General features: G+C 37.7%; 1 protein-coding gene across 12 annotated transcripts in view; it reads right to left on the bottom strand.

The window, feature by feature from the left end:
• The window catches only part of MAGI2 (membrane associated guanylate kinase, WW and PDZ domain containing 2), a 722,750-nt gene that overhangs the window by 381,626 nt on the left and 316,803 nt on the right, over positions 1-24,321 (bottom strand). The window contains exon 1 of one of the 12 annotated variants that reach the window (XM_039383528.1): positions 10,300-10,565. The exons of the other annotated variants lie outside the window; for them this stretch is intronic. The gene's annotated coding sequence lies outside the window, so the exon portion shown is untranslated. Of the gene's footprint in view, positions 1-10,299; positions 10,566-24,321 lie in introns of those variants that run through there. 12 annotated transcript variants of the gene reach the window in all.

Genomic DNA, 24,321 nt, shown 5'->3' with positions numbered 1-24,321 from the left:
AGCCCAGTATAACACGCCAGGGTCCTTCTGAAGGGGGGAAATCATGATGTGAGACATTAATGTTTGAGATCAAGAGACGAATGGCATAAGCATCATGAGTAAGGAGTAGAGCCTGGGGTGGAAGTGAAGGACCCTACTGCCCTGAAAGCCTCTCCCACCTGGGGAAGGAAAGTTTACTGGTTTAACTCTCATTGTGCAGACCAAAGGACACAATCCAGCTCAGAATTATTTTTCTTTTCAAAGAAATTTTTCTCCCTACTCCTCAGCTCCGATAAGGCAAAACCATCCACTTCTGTTAAGGTAGCATGGTGACATCTGGGTGTCAGTTTTCTGGCTTTTGAGTTAAACAGTAACCATAAAGAAGGCTTGTGAGAGACAATAACTGTTCTTGATGTCAAGTCTTTCCATAATGGGGAACTGCTTTTAAGTAACTTCTTTGAAGAATAAAATAGAATAGTTTCATGATAATTGTTTTATTTCCATGGAGAAGTTAAGGAAAAGCTGTAGGGCTTATATTCTTTACCATGACAGCTTGAGGATGTGCATAAGAATTCCTATTTCTGCCTTCAGTCATTTTAATCTTCCTAATTTCTCCTAATTTTGCTTTTTACTGCCTTTCCTGTTTCTCTATAAATTGTTGGATTTCTTTTCCTTCTTGAAGTTTTATTCCAAGCTCTCTGGTCTCAGCTCCCCTCCATGCTCTGTCTTCCTCCATGCCACTCACTCAGCTTGTTAAACACGTTCTCTCCCACTGACCTCTCAAGTGCAGAGATAGCTGGTTACAAACTTTTGTTGACAATGGTCAATTCTCTCTGTCAGTGTGAGGTGTTCTAGTCAAGACTCAAGGATAACCATTTTCAGAGAGGGTCAGTAATTCTAAGAAAAAACAGATACTGTGCACTCAAAGACAAAAATGCATTTGTTCATCTACATTTATCTATTTCAATCCAATCTCCCCTCACACCTTAGGGGAAGGGCAGGAAAACCCTAAAAAGGATGAACAAATAGGCAAAACAAATTCATATGCACAACCAAATTAATCTTATTCTGGGTTTCAAACAATCTTGGTCTCACCACGTGGCCCAATTACGGCGAATTGAGGGGGATGGGGGAGACTTCGGGGCGTCGGGGAACACAGATGTCGCATCTGCGCTTTAGGAATCCACCTATCTTCATAGAAGAGTTCAGCAAGATTCGTTTCCTCACACGGGGCACCAGTTCTGGGTTTCCCTTTCCCCATCCACGACGTGGGGGAGCCCAGCTCTAGTTCCTTCTCCGTCTGAAGAACCATTCCGACGTCTTGAGGGACGGGGAAGGGGAACTCCATACACAGGGTTTTTCAGGCCCCGAGCCTGGAGGGGAGAGGTGCCCTCCCCTCCCCCCACCACCCACGTGGCTCCATGGCAGGCACAGAGACAGCACACCGGGCGTGGAGAGGAGGCAAGAGAGAGTTTATTGTTGGGAAGGGGTTTATAAAGCTTTTAGGAGGGTCAAAGGGGAACCAATCACAAGTTCAGGGTCACACAAAAGAAACCATCAGGTAAGGGGTCAACAGCCAATAGGAAGGGGTTAAACAAAGGACCAATGGGACACCTCAGGACACCTTTCCCAGGACACTCCTGCATGGGAGACAACAGTTGCTGTGGGGGGGTGTTGGGAAGAAGAAACACGTGTTTGCAAAGGGACCACAAAGAGCCATTTTAAGACATGTTTAAACAAGTTTCTCATCAGGTATAGTGCTACATCTTATCACTGGCATTTGAAAGGCATGTCTGCAAAAAAAGAAGGAAAATGTTCCTCTAACAGAGAAAGGGTGATTTTCAGGAGAATATTATGAACTCAGAAGAGGAGGTACATTCTACGTCAAACACTTTAATAGATTTTTTTTGATAGTAACTTCCCAAAAAAGAGTTCATTCTGATTCTTTTTTTTTCCTTTTTTTTTTCTTTTTTTTTTTTTTGGATTACAGTACTTTGCCACGCATGACTCATATGCACAAAAATGTGTTTATCACAAATGAAACACATTTTCAGATTTACATGCTGACTTAACCAAAACTCAAAGCTTTTGACTTTTCAAGTTTTAAACTATTTCTAATGATGACAGGAGGGTCTGATGTGCTTGAAGATATGATCATCACCAAGGCAGCAGTAAGCTCAGATGAAGACATAACAAACGAATTTTCCTCCATACTGGGTCACCCTGTACTGAGATGCAAAGCTCTGGTTACATACCCACCACTGCGCGTGTATTCATGGGACCAGCACTGGAAATGACATTTCTTCTGCACTGTGTGGCCACATAAACATCTATTTGTGCTTCAGAACAAGAATGTCATATCACTTGGAAAATATTATAGTATCTTGGCAACTTAAATTGGAAAATGAGAGGTATAAAACGAAAATATTACCCTATACTGCCTGATGCTTCTACTCTTTCCCAGTGTAAAAAAGCAGGATGCTGGGCCAAATCCCTTGCTGTTACTCCAGCTGAGGAAGCAAGTTTCATATCAAACATTTAGGATATTTTGCCAATAATTTTTGTATCTGCTGTGGAGGTGGAGTCTGGACTGTCTGATCACACATTCTTATTACAGTGGATAATTCAAATATACTAATCTTTACACACAGAAGTGACGAACAAAACATATAGTACAATAAAAAGTAATGCATGGTAGGAGGGTAAGAATGTATCCTCTGCCTTCAAGATCTACCACACCTGAGCTGGTGGGTCTGGTGCACCAACACTTCTAGCAATAATCACACACAGACTCATTCATCTGATGTGAGCAGAGACGAACTGAGAACCTCAGTGCTTCTCAAAAGCCATGGTCACTTCTGTGAGAGACTGTGTGGGCATGTGAGACTCCTACTAAAATGAAAGTGGGAAGAAGAATGAACAGGACAAGAAAATATTCGAGAGCTGGTCTCAGTGCAGTGTGCCTCCGCCAAGGACAGTCTGCACATTATCTTCTGGAGGTACATAGGAACAAAAACTTTGTTTTTAGGGCAGCAACAGGCAACATATCCTTTTCTGTGGACTGCTGTGGCTACTGCCAAGACTTGTGGCAAAGGAATCACACTAGTATAAAATACTGCAATTCTGAACTAGCAGATGCCAAAGCACCTACATTTTCTTGTGCTTTCTCTCCTTTTATTTCTTTCCTGCTTGTTATCACAACTATGCCATAGAGAGTTTTCTTTGAAGCATTCTTCTAAACACAATAGACAGCATACATTATTTATCCTAATGGAATAGTGCAGAAGGCACCCACTATATCTCACTTCCTCTGAATAACTTCAGGAGAGAAAAGAGTAAGATAAAACCAGGCTACATTTTTTACTCAGAAAGTGGAGAAACCTCACAGTAGGCAATTCTCATGTGGATGAGGTTGCAAAAAGTAGGAGCTGCAGGAGCTTGAAAACCCAACTTTTGTTTTCTCCTTTGCTATGGAGTCATTGAGGGAACTGGCTCCAGGTACCTACAGACCGACCCACATAAACATTCAAGAGCAATGTGCAATTAAGACAACTTATTGGGAAGTGCCCTGAGATCTGAGTACCTCTACAGACATGACTGAAAGTTACTTCTGTTTAAAAGTGGTTGTGTACTTCCTCTGTGTTAGCCTTCTAGTTTCTTTTCACACTTATGAAGGAGTGAACCTCTACAAATTATTTAATAAAATGAACTACACTAATGTAAAATTTTACTTATCGGAGTGAACTCTCAGCAATGGGAATTTGACTTCTTTACATATTAGCAACAAGGTATTTTTATACAGGTTCCACCATTTAAGGGGTAGAGAGTATTTACTACTGTAAATGAACACTATCATTATTCTGTGGTATGAAAGCAGCAGCAAACATGCTTCCTCAGTTTAGTTTTGAATTCTGAGCAGAGCTCATATTTCACACAGTAATAGTCAGTAACTTCCATGAACAGGGAACATAATTACAGTGTCCTAGCTCCCAATGGTTGAAGGCTGTAAAGGATAATATATAGCACCTGCTGAATCTGCAGAAGAAAAAAACCCCAACACAATAAAGGGCTCCCTATCGGCACACTCCTCCTTTTACAGAAGGACTTTCCAAAAGGCAAAGAGGCAGGTGTTTTTTGATGGTTACGTTGCTGCAGTTGGTTTGACAACAGCATTTGATGGCTGAGATGACAGAATGGGAACAGACTAACCCCTCAGTTATTCCAGGTTTTAAAATCCAGCAATGCAAAAGCCAAGGAAGTTTTGAGCTACCCCTTCCTTTTATGCATCCCAGTCTTCTTAGTGCTATCTAAGGGATAGCCACCACTCATGATATAAAGATTTCTGTGGTGCAAGAATATAAAAGCAAATGAGGCAAAGATACCCACATTTCCACAAACTGCTCACTCATGTTTCCCAGAACCTATTTCTATCACATCTTCTGAACAAGAAACACCAAAATTGCAGGGTCGTCTTCTGTCATTCAGGAGCTGCAGAGCTCTGAAGACAGATGCACAGGTGCTTCCAGTTGCCTCAGTCATGCAAGACAGTGAACGATGATCTGACCAAGCTCCTTTATTCAGCCATCTGCAAATCTCTCTAGATGTTCTAGATTTATAGAATCTTCCAGTGGCTGGTGTCATATTTAAGCTTTGCTTTTTGATGTACTTGATCCTAACCATGTGATGGGGAACTCTAATTAATAAGACAGGCACTGTTTCTCATTCCTCTTTGGGTTACGTGCTAGATTACAGCATTGTTAAATTATAAAATGCTGGATTGTATCTGATTGCATAACGTTACAGAGTTACTGAGTTACCTTTCAGAGTTTCTTGCAAGAAGCTGACTCTGAAGGTGAAAAATCCTTGGATGAAAGGGAACTCTGCCCTGAAGGTCCTGTCCCTGCTGAGGCTCTGCTCACCAGTGTTTCATTATGGATACTATCACCTCCTGGACTCATCATGGCTTCTGCCATTGTGCTTCACAGAGATAAGTAGAATCACTCTAATAACTTTGGCCAACATCAATTCCTGAAGATTTTAGCCAGGACCTTGGGAGCAGAAACACATGGAGAGCATGAGCTGCACAGGAGTGCCAAGGTTCTGTGCTCCTATCAGAGCAGGTTTCTCAGCAGATGACTAAGTCTGGAATTAGGCAATCCATATCCAATTAGTGTGCTTGAATCAATCTAGAACCTAAGAGTTCCTAAACCTTTACTAACTTCCAGCAATCTTTACTTGCTGTTATCTGGGACAGATTTTTATAATTTAAGTCATCTCCATCATCAGAAAAGCACTCTAGTGGCAATAATTCTTCACACTGTACATCACTGCAATTTATTTATTTGACTGGAAAGGAAAGGATAACTGAGAAAGAGAGCTTTTATTGTGATGTGCTCTCTATTGCAATGCTTCCCACATCCATGCCCATTTGTATTCCATCACCTCTGGGTTATGAGCATTTCTGTCAATGGGGATTGTCATGGCTGAAAAGACTTAACTCCTAATACCTTCAGATTAAAGAATTTTTCCCAGGCACTTTTTATTTTGATTCACATTTCCATAAGGGGGGTTTAGAGGTTCAGTGATCACCCACTGTCAATCCTATTTGCTTGTTTTCTTTGCCACTAAGGTGATAAAATGTCTTTAATCTGAGCCCCTCTGCAAGATCAGCTTTTCCCTACTAAATGTTCTCTTGTCTCATCTCTAGATTGAAACTTGGCACCAATTTCAAGAGAGGCAGAACTGAGCCCTAGACCTCACTCTCCTTTAGTACCACTCATATGAATGTATTCAGGATATAGATTCAGATTATAAATGTGTCCCAAGAAAGACACTAGCTCTCATTGCTTCCTTCAGCAGTTTGAACCATGGGAATATCGGTTAAGTTCTTTACAGTAGGTCTGGCTGATGTTGGAATGAAAAATAATTTCCTTTTTGTCATAGGGAGACTGATGAGATTGAGAGTATCGTGTTCTGTAGGTATTTGGATATGCATCTCTGTACAACCTACTTCCCCAGCATTACATTTTTACTTCACCTGGATCAAAGAAAGGCCTGGTGGCAGAAACTGTTTCTCACTGTTCCAGAACATGGAGCTGAGTTAGGAGGTTTACACAAGTAAAGAAGTTTGTGGAGAGTCAGGAAAAAAAGTATGAGAGGACAAATACAAAGAAATGAGAAGGGTGACAGGAATAAGACCATAATGTCAAGTTCGAGTATCTTGCATGTTTCCAGATGAGAGTGTTTTTCTTTCTTTAGTTGACAAAGTCAACCTAATCTTCCATGTTCAGAGAAAGAACAAATCCAGCCAGTGTTTAGTTTACAGTTTTCAGCTAACCCTACCACTGATGTTTAATTTTCTACAAAACAGTGGGCAGTCACTAATACATGGGTATACTCTGTATGCAAACACCAAAGGTCACCAAAAAAAATCATATTCCTCTTTATGCTACAGCATAACATAGCCAGAAAACAGTTGCAAGTGTGACAAGAGAGAGATCCAGCTGAAATTTTTATCTGGTGCTGGAAACAGAGACACATGGGTCTGGGATGTGCTATAAACATGCGGAAGCAATGACAGAGGAATAGCTGGGATGTTCTTATTAAAAAAAAAAAAAAAAGTAAATTATGCTGACCATACTCTTTTCTTGGCCCTATGGGCTACAGTCAGCCCGTTACAGTGATATCATTCACAACAAACTTGATTTAAACTGGTTGTATTAGGGCAACCGGGAATACTATATGGCCTTTAATGTACTTAAGCTTATTTTGCAGAGAGAGCATGATGTTTTCTGTATAGGCATTTGCTGCTGAAATGGGAAATAGGTGGGCTGTTTGCTGAGTCTGTCAGCTGGAACACTGACAATCACTACTTGGACTGCTTCAACATAAATATAATTTTCTCAGACTTCAGCACTCTGGATTTGAGTCTTTTTTCATGTTAGTATATACTAATCTATCTAATTCTTGTTATTATTTATTTTCATCACAGCCAGAAGACGATGTTGACCTTTTATGTTTATCCAGAGGATGTATTTACACAGCTTGCAGAAAGTCATGGTGAGAAATTTTCAAAGTGCCACCATTTTATTTCTATATTTTTTTCCCCCTCCCCCTTTACAGAGGTCCAATGTGTCAGTGCTGCACTATGAGAAAATGTGTATTTCCAAGCAAAGTCCCTGGGCAATTTTCATTTTGTAATGAGAATAAAAGTCAAAAGTCTTGCTTCATTTCTTAAATCAGACTTTCAATGTTAAAACCCACTTCAAATGATGTTGTAGTTAATAATCAAATTGATCGACAATGCTCCTAGTTGGATGTCTGCATTTCATTTGGGTTGTTTGCTCATTTAATTTCTTCTGGAAACTTTTCTGTCCGTGGTGATCTTCAATCCAGTTTTTCTTATTGTGTCCAATTAAGTTCCGAAATCTAATTTGTTCCTGTTCAGTATCAGACTCTCATCTTTTTTCTGATTATGTACATACACATCTCTAAAATCAGCCTGGTTTGGTTTAGCTTCTAAAACAGTAGCTGTATTCCCGTGCTTTATAACTATGGTCAGCGTGAATTAGGCATCTGGAATCTTTCTGTTACTCAAAGCATTTTAACTCTATTTGAATATCTCTTGTTGACATTTCTGTTTGTCTGATGGTTTGCAAGATGTTTGTTTTCTTTTTCACAATCCCACTGTGCAATTGTGTCACTTTCCACGAAGCAAAATGTTTACAACTGTCAAATTATCTACCTGTACAAAAGGAGCAATGGGATCTGCATGTGGCATTAAGGTTCCTTTTTCACTCTTCTCCAGCAGTAGTGGAATTTTATACCATAACTCCAAGCATTTAGGTCTATGAAAATTAATCTAAAAGACTGTAACAAGTCTGGCAAGTAACATTTGTGGGGTTTATAAGTACTGCACACAACATGCTTTTTAAGGAGCAACTAAAATGTAATGTCTCCTGCAATGGGTAAATGGCAAAATATTTATACCATTTGTTTTCTGAAGGAAGCTTCTAAAGCTTATTCTTTTCTTGCTGAAAATTGTATTTGTAATACAGAGAAACTATAACCTTAAATTGGAGAGAAAGTAGGGGAGTCCAGTAAATACAGAAATTGTTCAAAAGTCTCCATAGGCACTATTAAGCAGTCACAAAAAACACCAGCCACATCTTCTGGAGAGGATCCATACTACTCACAACTTCTCACAGCTATCCTTCTACCTGCTACTTGCCCTACTTTTGTGCTATGGAGCCCCTTTATCTCAGGGAATATTTAAAGAAGTGGTGTCGACCGGAACAAACTTCCTTGTTGTCTCATGAATTCCCTGGCACAGATCACTCTGGAGAAACAGGGTTCCCTTCCTCACTCCCCTGCACTCACCCCACACATGCATGGACAGAGGCTTCTCCCACACCTAGGCTGCAACTCCTGCTCAGGAGCACTGAAGAAGAGCTGTGGTGTCAGACTGAATGGCCATTCCATATGAGGCTCTTCCCAATGAACACACTTGTACTACAATTAAAGGAGTGCCCTCCTCCCTCCTCCTCCTCCCTTGCTCTTGTAGTATCTGATTGTGAACTTCTCCCTTGGATAAACAAATGCTTGTACCAATACCTGTGCTTCTGGCCCTTAAGGACTTTATATTCCCGTGCCTTTTTTCAGGCTTTTCAGTTTTACCTGTCAGTTGCATTCACCACTGGCTGGCATTTCTTTATCACCTGTATCGTGGGTGGCACATTATCTAAGACACATGTTTTTCAACCCACTTACCTAATTCCAGCAGTACTGGCAGAAGCTGCTTTATTAGCAGTATTTATACAACACATTTGCAACATGCATTTTTTTTATTTTCTGTTTTGTGGGTTTTTTTGTTAGCAGTAGTACTGGCATGAGGTGCTGATTTCAGGTTAAATAACTGTCCACTACATCCCCTCAGCTAGTCAAACAGTCAAAGAAAGCAAAGCAAAACAAGCCAGTCAGACATTATCAGAGAGAATGGTGATTATAACAAACAACAATACAGGGGGAAAATGCATGGCCATTCAGAAACTGTCTTTTGGGGACTGAAGAAGAGATCTGGAGCTATTTTTCACTAGGTTCATGAGAAAATGTCAGCACACAGATGCCACTGTACTGTCAGATTGCATCTTAATTTGGCCAAAGGGGACCCAGGCAGTCACCCCTCACAGACATTTTTAAAGGCCCATTACAAATCTGATTTATTGGTTGCTAAGAATCTCCCTGCTATGGTCTGCAGATTTTGCATGACATGGAGCTGAAATCCAGTTACAGATAAATGTCTGCTTCTCTATGCGATCTAAATCCATCTGAATTCAGTATTTCTTGGGCATCGGTCAAGCTTCCCCCTGTTTGCCCACCCCCTTTTCTCCTAATACCTTAAGGCAGTTTACTTCAGAGTGAAGCAGAGCATTAACCTGTACAAAATGCTAATTTGTATATAACTCTCTTGCTGCCACTAAAAAAAAAAAAGAAAAAAGCAAATGCCTTTTGTTCTAAAAAGGCAGGGAAAAAAAATCCAGGAACAAAAGAAATGCATCTGCCCAGTAGGAGAAATGAGAAATTGCTGGGATATGTTTTAGATGTTTAGGCATGCTGGTGTTAACAACAACCATTCAAATAAAAATGTTAATTCACTTCAATTTTCAATATTTAAAAAAAAAACTCCTGACTTCTTCCTCAAAAAAAACAAAACAAAACAACAAAAAACCCCCAAAACAAATTCCTTGCCTTTTGTGAAAAGCCAAAGATCACAGGAGAGAAATGCATTTGAAATTGCTGAAGAAACACCATTCAAACTTGCTCTACTCAAACTGCCCATTGTTACGATTCAGACAATACACAACAACCACCACAGCTCAACTTCTAACCATGCCCGCATCACAGGGAATTCAAAGTCAACAGCTTTTCCTATTTCCACAAACCTAACCTCCAAAGCCTTCATTCGCAGCTTCACTGGCAAAATTCTACCAGCATCGGAACAGTCATCTGACAATTTGTGACAGAAGCATGCAGCTCGTCCTAAAGCCTTGTGTTTTGTGCAGGAACTATTCTAAACAAAGACAACATCAAAAGCAGCACAAGAATCGCTCAAAGCAAGTCCAACTCAGCCCAAGTTTGGGTTCAACATCTGTCTGAACACAGTAGTGCCTCTCATTTTGATTTTGTTTTGTGGAATTAAACCCCACCTAATCTCTTTAAGTGACCTCAACTCAGGTCCCGGCTATACCGCTTTACAAATCCAAAGAGAAAGAGAAAAGGGAAAAAAAAAAGACAAGAAAGAGAGACAGCGCCTTATCCCACCTTTCCATGGCTCTCAGCCCGTCTGTCTTCGCATGATCCGCAAACCACCTGTACTGGATCCAGCCCATCCTGGGGGTAGAAAATATCTTCCCGGTTAGATGTAGTCTCAGCTGTGCTGTGATTTTTCGGCACGAATGTCTAGAATCTTCTGCTTAAGCCAGACACAGCAACACAAAACTGCAGCTGAGCTCTTTTGTTTTCCCTCTCTCCGGGGCTGAGGCAGCGGCGCTCCCGGCGCTCCCGCTCCCTCCGCCCCCGGCAGCGCCGGGCGCTCGGCTCCGCCGCCGGCCCCCGGCCCCGGCCACCACCTACCCCTGCCCGACCCAGCGCCGCCGAGATTCCTCCGAAAGGGGCAGCTTCAGGGGGCGGTCAGGTGATCTTCCGGTTAAAATCAGAGAGGATGTTCGGGGACTGAGCGCAGGGATCCGTGGTGGGTTTCAAACTAGCCATTTACATTACAAAGCAGAGAGGGAAGCAGAGCTCGGAGGAGATCATTAGGCATTCTTCTGCTTTTCCAGCTCTCCGCTAAGCAATCCACACAAGCAGGCACAGTGCGAAGATACGTAATTAAACTTTTCAGTGGTAATAATCACACATAGTTTGGATACCATGACCCTCCTAAATATTTAACAGTAGGGGCTTATTCCTACATAAACATTTTTTATTATTATTTTTTCTTAGATGCTGGTTCTGTACCCCTTTATAGATTCTTTTCAATTGTAAATTTTTGCAATAAAATCTTTAAATATTTATGCCGAAGCCATATTTAATACGTCATCAGCAAATGGACCGTACTCAACTGAAAACAATTAGTAGTCCTTTATTCACATTATTATATTGCAATTCAAAATATCTTTGACATAAGGGCCACTACATGTAAACCTGACTTTCTGAATTGTAGCTTATCCAATGGCCCTGTTCCCATGGATTACCCTGATTAAAGCTACCATACTGTGCAGGGCTTTGGAATTTAGGCTCTAAAAGACTGAAAGAATTCTCATTCTCTGAGAGTCCTAGTTATTGCCAAGTAATCAGAAATACCCAAATATTGTTGTAGAAGTCAGAATTACTTGCAAACAATATGCTGCAAGCAAATCTTATGAGAAAAAAAGACTCGATAAAATACTGCATTTTTAACCCCAGTTGCCTTTAAAGAAATTCTATGAGGTTTAATGAGACCAGAATTTCACCCACCATATCTCCTTTGCATTGATTATAAAATGGTAGCAAAGAGGAAACATCTGCAAAACTAAGCTAAGAGTAAAGTAGGTATCCACATTTAATCAGTCTTTCTGAGAAACTTTAAATGTATAGATGTGATATATCACGTATTCCAGAAGAAATCTAAGTCCATTTTCCTATGACCATATTCTTAAAGACTCAGGTGACAGAAACCCTACTCATCCATCCATTATCCAGCACAGGCACTTCTAATGCTTCCCAATGTTGCCAAGAATATAATAAATAACCATTTACCCATCTCATATTAACTACAGATCTGACCACAGACACTTCAGTCCTTCTGCCACTACATACAGAATGCAAATTTCCACCTTTTAGTTTCCATACTATCACTCTTATGATATAAAGTAATTCTTTAGATAAGCACACAAAGAAGCGACCTGGATTTCTTTAGGATACTGAGGGAAAACAGTTATATGAGACATTATGGATTATCTGCACCATATTACTAGTTGGTCTCTACTAGACTGATACTAACAACTCTGAAAGTCTCTGACTTTCAGAGACTTAAGGTTTTTAACCCTGACACATCCTCTTTAGTTATACTCTAGTAGGAATGCCTCACATCTTTCTGATCACAGACCAGATTTCTGCCATAGCCCATGAGCTTTTGGCAGGAGCCAGTACTGAGTCCAAGGGCCTAGTGAAAATCCCATAACTATAATATATGACATTCTTTCAAACCAGTCTTCATAGTAAAAAAAAAAGAAATGGAATTTTGCTTTGCTACATTTAATTTAATGTTGAAAAGAAATTGAGAAGTAGGACTCCTGTCATGCCAAAGTAAGCATATTCTTGTAGAAAGATATCTAATGACTATTGCACACTTAAGACTTGAACGTGTTTATGATGATCCCAACAATGAAGGCCATAGGAACCAACAAAAGACAGAAGAACCAAACAACTCCATCTTAATCATCTAAGTTTCTGGTTGCAAGTACAATTCTGCAATTCTGGGGGACTCTGTATATCCACATGCAGTTACTCTATTAATAGTTTTTTACTCTCACTCTCCTGAAGCAACAATAGTGAAAGAAAGGTAATGACATATATTGGCTAGAATGGGTCAAAGAGGAGAGAGTCAACTGAGAAAGTCATCTGAAGAGCCCAGGAGGGACAGCCAAGCTACATGTCTTCAGAACTCAGAACACAGAATGACATACATATTGGTGTTTTCTAACTTGGATATTGGCAACATTTTTTTATTGCTATAAAGTCAACATAAAACTTGGTTTTAGTAAAGAAATAGGCCTAAACTGTCATTGCTGAAAAGGCAAACAGACACAAATTACCCTGCCTACTACTCATAGTAGTTACATTACTGTGTAAATCATGGGGATAACTCAACAAAATTTCCAACCTAAAATCAACTACTAGAATGCAGTTGTGTCATTCTGCACAGGACTTCCATCGGATGTGGTTAATTTCTTGATGAGCAAGAGGATCACATCTTACGCATACTTATTACAGTCATCAAAAATGTCCACTTTAGCAAAGCAGAGTACACTACAGAGTTTCAACAATGAAATGCTGTGGTCATCCATCTAGTGCAAAGTATGGTTTATGACTCTCAAAAGAAATTAATTTAGTTTCTAAGAAACAGAGCAATTATTTTAGACTTCCAAAAAAAGCCTTTTATAATGTCTGGGCTGCCATACACATTGTCAGGGACAAGACATTCAGAATTTACATGTTTATGCAGTAGTAAGTACAGGCCTATTCCACTGGAAGAAACTGGAGGATTATCTTCCATCTAAAGGCTATGTGTATACATGCACATAGATACATAAATATATATACAGATGTATACAAATTAATTAAACCCATCCATATAATAAATATGCATGAAAACCTGTCTCAAACATGCAGATAACAATTATGTTTTGGAAACTGTGTGCACTAATACTTAGCAAAATAAAAATCTGTACAAACTGATACTTGCCTCAAGAAGTAAATACAGTATTTTTTAATCATTAAGTTTATAGCCTGTAATCTTTTGAGAGGAATCTGAAAGTTTCCCAGAAGAATCACTGGTTTTAAATGATACTCTTTTAAAAATTAGAGCTTTAATTTAAACAACAACACAGACATAATCAAATTATTGAGGCATGACAAAAATAAATTAATGGTCTACTTTGTTATAGAAATAGTCTCAATATTTGCAATGTTAATTTCAAAACAGTAAAAACATGCATATATCAACATAAAATAACAATAAAAATCCCTATTTTATTTATAATATATATCAGCCTTAAGGCTGGATTTATTCCTAAAAGAAGCCATAGAATTAGGTTACATCTTTTTTACAGTTTATTTATATGCAAGTCAAAAAGGTATATGCTTAAAAATGAAACAATGTTCAATCAGTAAGAAAACGGATATGTCATGTATTTATGAAGTCTTTTTGAATTTGTGCAGCAAACAGGCACAAATTTTTTCTTTTTCCATTACTCCTCAGATGTAGAATTTGCAAGTCCATGTTTGAAAATTAGCGCTAAAGAAGGAAAACCACTATTGACTTCAGATCCTTTACATCAATATTACTGATGAGTGAGGATATCCTAATGCCTACAAGTAACACACATAATTTATACAATGGAGAAAACCACAGTAAAAGTAGCATTGACACTATTTTAAGTATTCTGCACCCTCAGAAATACTGTAAGTTAGAATCAGTAAGTTTAGCAATTTTGAGGTGGATTTGGTTGGGGTTTTGGCTGCACCTACGGTCCTTTTGTGAAGAAGCTCTTCCTCATGTTCAGGTGGAAAATTCCTGTGCATCAGTTTCTGCCCATTGCCTCTTCTCCTATTGCATGGCACCAAGTAGAACAGAGCAGAGCCTGGCTCTATCCTCTTGACACCCTCCGTTCAGATGTTTATACACATTGATAAGGTCACCTCTCAGTTGTCTCTTCTCAAGACTGAACAGGCCCAGCTCCCTCAGCCTTTTCTTATAAGAGAGGTGCTCCAGTCCCTTAATCATCTTCGTAGCCCTTCATTGGACCTGCTCCAGGAGATCCATCCAGACACAGTATTCCACATGCAGCCTCACTAGCACTGTGTAGTGGGAAAAATTGTTCCCTTGTACAAAATTTGTAGAGGGTTTAACTAAATTCCACACTATTCAATTTGTAGAAAGTTTGGGGGATGAAATGTGCAACTTTCAGCCAAATTTTTACAAAAATTCTTTGCAAACCAATTCTGGGACTTGTGTTTCAGAGAATACTAAATATCTTCATCTAACTGCTAAGCTCAGTAGTCTTAATAACTTTTGCAGAAAGAGGTGGGTAGCGATGGGGGGGAAAAACCCATAAAAATGCCTGGCTATTTTTTTGAGGATATTAATTTAACTTTCTTGGGATAGTTTAACTGTTTCTCCTTGAGACTGTAATATTGCCTGTTCAGGCTCATGATGAGAAGGAGAAGATAATTATAGTCCTCTTCAGTCAGTGTGTTCATTTAGTGTGTTATTTCGGATAAGTAAGTTTTTAATTGGTTTCCAGTGTCTGTTAGTGGGATGGTCTATGGTAACATGGCAGCGAGGATCTGCGCCCCTACTGCTTTCCCCTGTTGGAATTCGATACAGTATAATTGAATTACAATAGCGGAAGCCACAAGATGTCAATTACTGGTTTATTCACAGTGTGGACCTCTTCTTCCAATGGCACTTGATTGACTCTCTCAGCACACTTCTCTTATTACAGGACCTCTTCCCCTTCTTCCCAGAGAATTGTATAAACATGTCACATTTATTAAACAGCAGCCTAATCACACAACTCTTGTGGTACTGACTGCAAAAATTAAAGCTCTACTTGGTCTGAGTTTACAGCATGTGACCTACTTTATTTGAAGCTAGAGTTGGAAATGTCTTTCTGCATCTATGACTCTGCCCATCTGTTGATAGTTTCCCTCTCTGGAACTGGGAGGACATCATGTTTTGAATTATGCAAAACTATCCTCTGTCCAATAGGAAAAAATATAATTTTGCTTGTTCTTTTGAGGAAATAGATAAAATAGTTTGGAAAGAATCTCCCTAGATTTCAGCTGTTTATGGGAAAGAATTAAATAAAAACATGTCATTATCTTCCTGACTGCTTCCTAGTCCTCTTTCATCCAGTTTAAGATCTGAAACTGTAAGGACAGCAAATGTCTAAAATCACTTAGTGTGTTGCAAAAAAGATTACTTAAATCCATTAAAACTGGTCAAAGATTTTGCCAATTCTCCTTTTATGTAAATGGTAGTTTGATTAAATACAATTTTAAATAAAAGTAATATTTTTTGCAAGTTTGTTCCCTCCTCTGTCAAATAGTTAAGCATAGCAAGTTTTGATTTGTAAAACTTTTTCAGGGAGAAAAATTATTACCTGAGCTGTAAATGACAATTAAGGTGTAAATTTGAAAAATCACTGTGGTTAATTAATAATGACATGATTTTGTTTTTACTCCAGTATTATTTCTCTGTGATTTAAGAAGAATGAAATTACATTTTAGGAAACATTTTTTAATCCTTTGTGCAATGCTGATCCTACTACTAGAAGGAATGAAAGATAAAGAATAAGAAAGTTAAAATTTGCAGGAGGGATCAATGTAATATTGCAAAATAACAATGCTCTTGACTGAGCCTTCTCACACTAATATTACTGCATTGTGCTTCCAAGTTATTACTTGCTAGAGATTACTTGCTCAACTGCATGTTTGCTCAGTGTTCACTAGTCCCTATGTATGATACAATCTTTTTTTTGAAACAGTTCTCAAAATTTCAATTGAAAATTTTGGATTAATGTAATACTAATAACAAAATAAGAAAATCAATTTATTAGGCATTAATTCTATTATTACATTCCCATTAATTGTAATTATGAAAATTCTATTTATTTATTTATTTAATGTCACAATAAAGTAAAGGAACTCACAAAAAAATGCAAAATAAGTTTTGGTATTCTATTTGTATATACTTTATTAACACACTTTGTTTAAAATAAGTCATGTTTATATGGGGATGCTATAATACCTTGGCAAAAGAAAATGGAAGTCCTATACTTTTTGCAAAAATAGTCCAAGTCCACAGCTTAGTACTTACAGAATGATGTCACATTCACTATTGTATCTCCTAATGGTTACTTACAAAAGGCTGTAACTTTCCACTGAAGCCAACAGACATTTTATGGAGAAGTGGCTGATTTCCCCTCCCCATCTCCTCATATTATATGGGACGTGGAGGTAAGCATTTTTCATACTATTGCTCTTCCACTCTAAAACTCTCAATGTGGGGAACTCACTGGGACCTCTATAGGCTAGGAGTTTAAACTGAAATTCTATATTTTTTGTTTGTTTGACTGAGTAGTTCCTACTAACAACAGGAAATAATTAAATTAATCAAAATACATATAAAAGAATTGTATCTATTTGTAAGTATGAGGTATGATAGACACATGATTGATCAGATGCTATTTCAGTTATTTTATTTCATTTTTTTTGTATTTTCAGCATTTTACATCTGTGTGGTAATATTTTCTAATTGAATCACTTATTTCCTATATGCACACATAAACTGAGAGTTCTGTATTTAAATCAATTATTGATCAGTTATGTAAGAGACTATCAGACTTTGCTGGTACCATTTTGATTTTTTCTTTCTAGAACAGTTTGCCTAAAAAAAGCACCTCATATTCATAGTGTACATAATATTCCATCTAGTCATTAACAGTCAAACACACAATGGCACATCTGACATAGGCAGATGAGTTGGGAATTGAAACCACAATAATTAACAATAGATTTCCTGATCTCACCACGACAAGTAAATGAAACACTCTGTGGTGTGCTTGCCCACTGGAAGAGGGAATTAACTCAGTATGAAAAGCAGAATGGAAGCATATCTCTGATTAGATCTAATGCACAAGGAATGTAACAATGGCAAGCTTGTGTCAGCAGAACACATCAAACTCTTTTCTAAATATTGTGCATGAGCATGCAAAAACATGCACATACACATTCCCTATAAGAACCAGAGTGAAATAGCACAGGGTACACGAAATGCAATCCCTACTTCAGTAAGTAAATAAATAAATAAGGAGATAAATAAATTAATTGATAAATAAAATTACTGAATATTCTTACTTCTTATAAACCATCTAATCTAATATTTCAATTTTTTAGTAGTTTTGGTCTCATTCACTTCATATTTCCTGTTTAAATCACTCCTCTGTTCCTCTCATGCCCAACCTGGCGGTCCTTCAGCGTTCAGCACCCTGGAGAGCGGCAGCGTCCAGAGCCCCGTTGCCAGCGGCCCTCGGACCACAGAAACACAAGTTGCTCTGTTACGTACATTATCATCGTCTCTTCTAATTATATGCCTATTAAGACTTTCCATCTTTCCCTTTCTCTTCCTTGAATTGTTTTTTTCTTTTACAGTGACATTTACTGTTGCAGGAACCTTTTGTCTGAAACAAATTGCTCTCCCTTTCATTCTTCAAACTGCATTTTTTGTGTTTGTTTTCTTAAGTTACCTTATATTTAATGTTGACAATATCATCATGGGACAGTCAATATAATTATTGTATCAAGCATTACAGTTTTGTTGTTTTAGTATATACGTGGTCAGATATACTGCATTCTTTTACACTGTGTAATGTTAGAAAGCTTTTAGAAATCCTCAAATTATTGTTTGTAGTTATATAAACTAGTTCACTACAGCCATAGCAATGACGCTGTAGTTACTAATCTTCTTTCATGTATTAAACACATTTTAATATTTCATATTCTCTTCAGAGCTTGAAAGACCAGTTATAACCAAAAAACCTGATTCAGCAAAAACTTACAAGGCTGAATAATCCCAGTCAGTTCACTGGGCCTACTCACCTGTAGAAAACCACATGATTTGTCCTTGCAGGTCTGTTCCTAAATGATCTCATTAAGGCTTAGAGTTTAATTAACTCTCAGACAGATATAAATCAAGAGTGAATCCCAAAAGTCAGTACAGACTCACTAGTGTAACTCAGTGAAATTTTTTAATCTTGGTTTCTTAAGGAAAATCAGGTTTCTGTAATGGCATTATGAGAGGGAAGCAAGAAGAGAGGAAAGGAAGATCTGGGTAAGACATATACCCATACATGTATTTGCAGTGTGTCCTTCAGTGTCCACTACTAAGCTTGAGCATAATGGCCAATTTCAAACTATTTTTATAATGCAATTTTCATCTTAAAGTTATCAAGTTTTTGTGAAGATACAAAGGGGTAAGGAAAATCAGAATGGTCTGAATAAAGAGCTCATTCTGCAGATCAACCACAAGGTTCATAAGAGACCAGTTTTGTGGACTTGGCAGCATGCAAGCATTTTTTTTCTTTTTAAAAGCTGAGAGAGTTCTGAAAATATATTTCACATCTTTCTTTTAGTCTGTGGCTTTTGTAGGTTTACTCTGCTACATGGAATTCAGAGTGTATCCTCAGCGATGGCCTCCCCATCAGAATAAGAAGTAGTCTCTCTTTCTTCACAGTAAGCAAAACACTCACGTAATGTGCTTTGGAAGATTCAGACACAAAAAAAAAGAAAAAAAAAGTATCCTCAAGTGAAACAATCAAACTGTTGAAATGCTGTGAAAAACTGCTTATGTTGGCTTCAAGCTACCTTCTACCAAAAATCCACTTTCAGTCAAAGCATTTATCAATACACAGTAGGAAAATCAGGCAATATAAAGTTGGAAGTCTGAAGGGTAAAATCCACATATTTTTAAGAAAAGGGACATGTGTCCTTTAGACAAGAATGATTAAGTCAAAGTTGCATACAAATGCAGTCACATTCAAACACCATGAACAAATTATAGGCGTACTCTGGATCACTTGGAACTCAGTTTGGGCTAACATGCAGGTCATTACACAGCCTGGCAACTGGGGATGAAGAACAGCCTGTCTGGCACCAATCAGTTCCCAAAGACAAACTTTATAGGTCTGAGTTGAATTTTAGTCTCTACAAAGCATATTGGGTTGAAGAAGCTCTTTCTTGCAAAGATCTCACAGTGGCACAAAAACACAGGTCCTACTTCCACGTGCAGTGAAAGAGGAAGGTGATCATCCTCATTACAAGGCCAGGTGCTCTTTTTATTACTGAGATACTATACCTTCAAATTCCAGAGTAGACAAAATAATGTCACACACACTGTAGACACTGAGTGTGAATGTCAAATGGAAACTGAATTCTGGTACAGTATACTCCTAATAATAGTTCATTTCTAATGGGTCTTATAATTTGCTAGTACAAATAAAAACATTTTTTCTAGAAGCATTTCTGATCATTTGACTGCGATGGACATCATAACATATCCAAAAGGCAAGAGAAATGTTATTTTCTATAAGGATTCTAGAATTAAGCAGCCTCACATTTGGGAAAAGAAAACTGACAAGTAAAGATTTTAAAGGAAATCTGTGAATTCAAATGTGATCATTGTTAGCTGCAATACAAGATAAAGAGATCTTCTGGAAATAACCCCCACTACCCTTTTAAAAAAATAGCAATATGTTCTTCTACTAATCTGCGCTACAAATTATGGCAATGGGTAGTGAATGTCAATAAGAAGACCTGCTGTAGAACTACAGAGAATTAGGGTTTCCTAGGTCTTATATCCTATGCAAAAGAAACATTAGAAACAGAAAAAACACAGATGAACAATTGCAGTTGCTATATGTAAAAGGCAGAAATAATACCAGAAGCTCAATCTTCAATAATACTTTAGGTGGAAATTTTATGATTTACAATTCTTAGTTGGCATCCCAAGCACACAGTCTCTTCAGAAGGCAGGTAGCTGCAAGTATTGATTTTCCAGAGTGTCAGGCATGTATCCAGTTGTCAGACTCAACACCGAGAGCCTAATCTTACTTTTTCTTCCACTGCATTTTCCTTTATTCTGTGGAACACCTTCACACATGAAGAGAAACCCATTTTTGACATACATGTCAAGATTTCTGATATCACAGTTTACCTCACTGTTCTCCACTGACAAAAAAATTCTTATGAACAGAGGTTACATATACCAAAATTCCGTGCATATTCATTCAACTCTTCCAATTTTTTATAGGGAATTTGACAAAATAAGTACTAACTTTGAGTATTGTTGTTAGAAACTTGTTATAGTGTAGCAAGCACAAAATACAAACAGAATATTGTATTGCAAATATCTCTGTCTTGCTATTCACCTAAAATACGATACAGATGGACTTTTCATTTTAACAGAAGAGTAGAAAATGAGTAACTTATCCATGGCTACTCCTAAATGAGACTGAAACCTTGCCTTATAGATTTTTACTGCTGGTCTCATATTTCCTACAGGATTCATATGGGGACATGTGGATTTCTCCCTTGCAAACAAGTTTCATCTGATTCCAGTGATGGTACTGGCAGTAATTTTCATATATAGAATATTAATGTTATTTTTAATGGTGAATAAAGGAGAATAGTTATTCATCAGTACTGGGATGTACTGTGGATACTACATTGAGCTTTCGGCATTCTTTTTATGCTATTCAATTTTTCATGTCATAGTGAAATATTCTATTTTACAGGTAGTCCTAGATAAGGAAGAGTTGCCTAATCAATAAAATGATCTTATTGCCAGTAGCATACTGAATACTATTGGTATTTCATCACAACAACAAAAACAGATGACTGAAATGTGGAGAACTCATTTCTTTCAGACCAGGCTACAGTCAGCTAAAGCATATTCTAAATTGAAAAATAGATAATGAATGGCTGGATTGCTTCTGTCCTCTCTTTCAGAAGGTCGAGCAGAATATATAAGGAGAAAATTTCTTCCTATTTAGAACATAGTTAAAACTGCCATTTATGCAGCTTATTTTATGAGTTATGTATTCCAGAGGGAAGGAAGAGAATCATCAGAGATGAGTGATGAGCTGGACCATCGCTTCAAGGAGTAGTGACAGAAAGTAGCACAGTGCCTCCTCTTTGAAACTATGGATCTGTACATAGAAAATATGCAACTGTCTTGTGATTCTGTGGCTATGATTTTCAAAGTATATCTGTTTCCCACTGAAGTACAATGGAAAAATCCATGAAACGAATCATAAGAAAAAAGCTCAACTATCTACTAAGAGTATAAAATCATGTTATATAATTCTTGCTCACATTCTAGATGATTTCTTCTCACTTCCTGTCTTTGGAAACCTACTTTTACTGAAATCTGATCACCATGCATACTTCTATTATAAAATGTATTTATATTAATAATTTAATGATAGCTGAGCTACACAAAGTCATTTGTGTTTTGTGGGATAGAGGTTATTTTACTAGATTTAAAAATGAAGGAATAAAAGAATCATGACATGACTCAGTAAAAAGACCTTTTTACTTTAGGGTCTAAATATTCTAATCAATAACACTGTGGAATCGGTCTTCCCTGAGGAAACAAACAAATAAATAAATATATTTAATTGGCATAATAATTCCTTAAACTCTGTTACAATTTCCAGACAGAGTTCCTTTGGCATAATTGCTCTTTCTTGTTTTCCTTTCCTGACCTAAAAGTCCAACTTTCTCTCTGGAGAATTATCAATAGATTAACAATTTTGAAAGCCAGCCAAGCTAACAGTGGTGGTGGTGACAACAGATTTTGGCACTTCCTTAGAACACTGAACTGTGGAGTTAGTTGAACTGATTTGAGAGGTGATAAGATAATCTAATGATCTGCACTCTAGTAGTTTTTCATATCAATACCCCCTCTGGAAAGCTAAGAGAAATAAAAACTTATTCCTGTCAGGCTACAGGAAATAGTCTCAGGAAATGTCTCAGGAAATAGTTAAAAGTCTGTGTAAACAAAAAACCCCCATAAATCTATCGAGATGACTATATCTTTAGATACCCACATCTCAAAGCAGAACACCTAAGCCTCAACAGCCCAGTAACTGAGGTACTTATTGCATAAAAAAGAGGACATCCCCTACTCCCACCAAATGTACTCAGATGCTGGGATTGCAATTAATATTCCAAAATTAAACAAACATAAAATGAAATAGACATTTGGACCTCGGTTAAGTATTGTACATCAGAACAGACAACAGAATCAACCGTGCCTGGAAGTAACAAAGCTGACATAATTACAAGAGAAAAAAATAAAGAATAAAAAACGTTCATGTACCATGAAACTTGTGCTTCAGCAAGTATGAGATCGATGGATTATATGGCTTTCGAAGGCTTTCATTTACAGTTAAATCCAAACTGAAACACCAGAGCATTAAAGTCAGAAAAATCCGAAAGTCAGCATTTTTTCCAATGAACAAAGTATTAAAAGTACTCTCTAAGTGAGCACTTCTTTTGTTACATAAAACCCTGTTCACTGAACCGATTTCCTGTTAGTAGACTGAACCATGGATTAGGTACATTTGATTTGAAGAATGTCACTAATGAAACAAATCATCAGGAAAGGACAGAGAATTTTAAAGTGTGCTTAACACACTGCAGGGTCATAGTGATGAGGTTTTGTAGAGTAGGGTAGAAACTCAATGGAAAGAAATAAGGGAAAAATGTGAGTGTATAAAAAGGGATTTATCATGTGGCTTTGGAAAGCTGAACCCTTTGAAAGAGGCACTTGGAACTGAGGTAGCTGATGAAATATAAATGTCAACAACCATTATAGCTTAATGCAAGTGAAACATTTGCAATACAAAGTTATAAAGAAGCGTGGCTGTAGTTGAAGTCAGTCTGGGTTAATGGAGGCCGTATGTTCTTACAACTCAGATCAAACAATCGGCAGTCGTAGCCCCCGGTTTCCTCAGCTAATGTTATCATTAAACTGTTGTAATTTTAGCAAGTCATGACTGGAATGCCTCAGTTTACCTGTTTATGAAACCAGAATGGCATTTAACTGCGCTGCAGTGCTTAATTATGCTCATAAGGTACAGGGGATCACTATAGGAAACATTATATGCATGTGAATTTTTATGAGCATAACATCTGTATCAACAGTTCTTTGAATAATAAAAGACATGAAATCTTCAGGATGGGGGCTTCCCCCCCATCACTGTATAGTAAATTACACATAATTAGAAAAAGCAAAACTAAGATAAAATGGGACACTTCTGTAATTGGTCCAAGAATCCAACACTCATCATCCTGCATGTAAAAAGTCTGTAGCCTTAGGACATTTTTCTAATATTTTTCTGGACGATAGTCAAGTTTACACACAAAATCTAAAAGTCCAGTGTTCATACTGCTACAAAGTACATTGCTTATCACTGTGTGCCACGGACACAAACCATGACTGGCTCCTTGTTTCTATGCCAAATGATAGCTTTAATTATGACATTTACATTACCATAAGGACAAAATAGTTCAGTAAATTATTTTGCTACTTACCATGAAACAATTTGTATATTTCAAAACCACTGTTACATATATCCTTCTCTGGAGACAGCCATGCTGAAGAGGCAGGCGCATCCTCAGCACCTTTCTAAAATGTCCTTCTTGCACTCTTCACATAGTGAGAAATTTGTTTGTGGGGTGCCTTCGACTCATCCAACAGTCCAGTTCAGTTTTAGCCTCTCCTTTTCTTGTTTTCTTTTAGTTTCTGTTACTTTGTGGGTGTTTTTTTGTGGGTTTTTTTTTGGTTGAGTTTTATTTTTGATTTGTTGTTGTTGTAGGAGGACTCTGTGTTTAAGTAAGGTTTTCAGTCTTAAGACAATATTCCTGCATGGCAGAAATCAGGTATAATCTATCCGCTCCTACATTAAGAAATCACATTCTCTGACAAAACCCCAACTTTCTTAATGCGCATTT

This window comes from Pipra filicauda, unplaced genomic scaffold (assembly GCF_003945595.2).
Source record: "Pipra filicauda isolate LSUMZ 115617 unplaced genomic scaffold, ASM394559v2 scaffold314_size1190085_pilon, whole genome shotgun sequence".
In the NCBI taxonomy this organism is placed as follows: Eukaryota; Metazoa; Chordata; class Aves; order Passeriformes; family Pipridae; genus Pipra; species Pipra filicauda.
This window is presented reverse-complemented; position numbering and strand designations above follow the sequence as displayed.